Source organism: Ascidiella aspersa, chromosome 5, assembly GCF_963924565.1.
Source record: "Ascidiella aspersa chromosome 5, kaAscAspe10.2, whole genome shotgun sequence".
In the NCBI taxonomy this organism is placed as follows: domain Eukaryota; kingdom Metazoa; phylum Chordata; class Ascidiacea; order Phlebobranchia; family Ascidiidae; genus Ascidiella; species Ascidiella aspersa.
Window position 1 is genome coordinate 12,045,791 of NC_139451.1, and position 2,500 is coordinate 12,048,290.

General features: G+C 60.9%; 3 non-coding genes across 3 annotated transcripts in view; all 3 read right to left on the bottom strand.

Annotated features, from left to right (window-relative positions):
* Window positions 1-974, bottom strand: part of LOC146143860 (large subunit ribosomal RNA) — a 3,445-nt gene extending 2,471 nt beyond the window's left edge. Inside the window, exon 1 of the ribosomal RNA XR_014501077.1 lies at window positions 1-974. This exon is cut by the window's left edge and continues 2,471 nt beyond it. This is a non-coding gene — a ribosomal RNA (large subunit ribosomal RNA).
* Window positions 975-1,222: 248 nt separating this feature from the next.
* LOC146143861 (5.8S ribosomal RNA) lies at window positions 1,223-1,376 on the bottom strand. The gene has a single exon (XR_014498769.1). It is a non-coding gene; the product is annotated as a 5.8S ribosomal RNA (ribosomal RNA).
* Window positions 1,377-1,623: 247 nt separating this feature from the next.
* The window catches only part of LOC146143862 (small subunit ribosomal RNA), a 1,810-nt gene continuing 933 nt past the window's right edge, over window positions 1,624-2,500 (bottom strand). The window contains exon 1 of the ribosomal RNA XR_014500870.1: window positions 1,624-2,500. This exon is cut by the window's right edge and continues 933 nt beyond it. This is a non-coding gene — a ribosomal RNA (small subunit ribosomal RNA).

Sequence of the window (2,500 nt, forward strand, 5' to 3'; positions counted from 1 at the left end):
GAGATCGGCCGGTGATGCGGCCGCCGCGAACGACGACGTCTCACCTCCGCCGGACCGCGCCGACATTCACTTTCACTGCGCCCATGGGTTTCGTACTGCCCCGTGGCTCGCGCTCACGTTAGACTCCTTGGTCCGTGTTTCAAGACGGGTCGGGAAGGTGGCTGACTTCAGCCGCGGACCCCGTGCGCCTCGCGAAACGACACCGGAAGCGCGACCGAGACGAAGAGGCTGGGCACTGAGAACAGTCCCCGACCCACGACGCCCCAGCCGGCACCGGGCGCTCGGCCCCGAAGGGCAGACGCGGCGATCTCTCCTCGCCCGAACGGCGGGCCGACGGACACGCGCGCCTATAGTACCCGACCGAGGCCGGGTTACCTTGCGCGCGGCCTTCTCGCCGCCGTCCAGACGGTCGCGGCCTTCGCCCGGCGCTAGTGCGCTGGTCCCCGATCGGGCGGCGCCGCCGGCGGCCCGTGAGGGTCCGCACGACAACGTCGCCGACAGGGGGCCGGCTGAAAGCGACCGGGCGACCCGACAGGCCCTCCCGTTTGCCTCTCGACGGTTTCACGTACTCTTTAACTCTCTCTTCAAAGTGCTTTTCAACTTTCCCTCACGGTACTTGTTCGCTATCGGTCTCGTGACCGTATTTAGCCTTAGATGGAGTTTACCACCCGCTTTGGGCTGCATTCCCAAACAACCCGACTCTGGGAAGACGCCGTAGCGCGCCCGCCTGTCGCCGCCATGGGCCTGACACCCGCTCTGGGAAAAGGCCTCGATCAGAAGGACGCGGGCGACCGGCGAAGCGCGCCGTGACGAATTCCGTACGCCACAATTCCGCGCACTCCAAAAGCGCGCGGATTCGGCGATGGGCACATCCCGCTTCACTCGCCGTTACTGAGGGAATCCTCGTTAGTTTCTTTTCCTCCGCTTAGTAATATGCTTAAATTCAGCGGGTAGCCTCGTCCGACCTCAGGCCGAAAGTAAGGACCGGGACTATTCTTCCCGTTCCGCGCTCGCCGTCGGCGCCGCGCGCCGCCGCGCACCTCGATTCCCGCCCTTGAGCCGCCAGCCGTTGGCCTCTTCGAGGTCGACTCGCCGCCGCCGCGCGGGATTCTGGTCGCGATCGTCGCGCATCGTGCCGTGCTGTCTTGAGCGGGACGGGCGCTCGCGCGTCCGACGCCGCAGCAGCCGCGCGGAGAAATCCCCGCGCGGAACGTTTGCAACGCGACCCTGAGGCGGGCGCGGCCCCGGGATTGACCCGAGGCCGCAATTTGCGTTCAGAACGTCGATGCTCAATGTGTCCTGCAATTCACACTAATTCACGCAGCTAGCTGCGTCCTTCATCGACTCACGAGCCGAGTGATCCACCGCCAAGAGCCATCCACGATTGTTTCGCTCGCACAGTGCCTCGCACTATAGGGTGACAAAATAGACCGCGCCGAGCGGTCGGCCAGGCCGACGCTTGAAGCCGGAGCGCGCGGCACCGCGGCACTCGACGCGCAAACATTACCGGGTGACCGAATCGCCGGCCGGCGCGCCGCTCCTCGCGGGTCGGGCGCCGGGTAGCAAAGACTTTTTCTCTCGCTTGTCCGAGTTTCGCGTTCGCCGAAGCGTTTGCGAGACCGTTAATGATCCTTCCGCAGGTTCACCTACGGAAACCTTGTTACGACTTTTACTTCCTCTAAATGATCAAGTTAGATCGTCTTCTCGGACGCCGGCTCGACCGTTGCCGGCCGCGCCAGGTCCAATCGGAGGACCTCACTAAACCATTCAATCGGTAGTAGCGACGGGCGGTGTGTACAAAGGGCAGGGACGTAATCAACGCGAGCTAATGACTCGCGCTTACTGGGAATTCCTCGTTCAAGGGAAATAATTGCAATTCCCTATCCCTAGCACGACCGGGGTTCAGCGGGTTACCCAGACCTGTCGGCCAAGGCGAGCACATGCTGATCCGGTCAGTGTAGCGCGCGTGCGGCCCCGAACATCTAAGGGCATCACAGACCTGTTATTGCTCAATCTCGTGTGGCTAAACGCCACTAGTCCCTCTAAGAAGTTAGACGCCGACCGATTGGGTCGCGTAACTAGTTAGCAAGCCAGAGTCTCGTTCGTTATCGGAATTAACCAGACAAATCGCTCCACCAACTAAGAACGGCCATGCACCACCACCCACAGAATCAAGAAAGAGCTCTCAATCTGTCAATCCTCACTGTGTCCGGGCCGGGTGAGATTTCCCGTGTTGAGTCAAATTAAGCCGCAGGCTCCACTCCTGGTGGTGCCCTTCCGTCAATTCCTTTAAGTTTCAGCTTTGCAACCATACTTCCCCCGGAACCCAAAGACTTTGGTTTCCCGCAAGCTGCCGGAGAGGTCGTAAAACTAACGCCCCCCGATCGCTAGTTGGCATCGTTTATAGTCAGAACTAGACGGTATCTGATCGTCTTCGAACCTCTGACTTTCGCTCTTGATTAAAGAAAACATTCTTGGCAAATGCTTTCGCAGTCGTTCG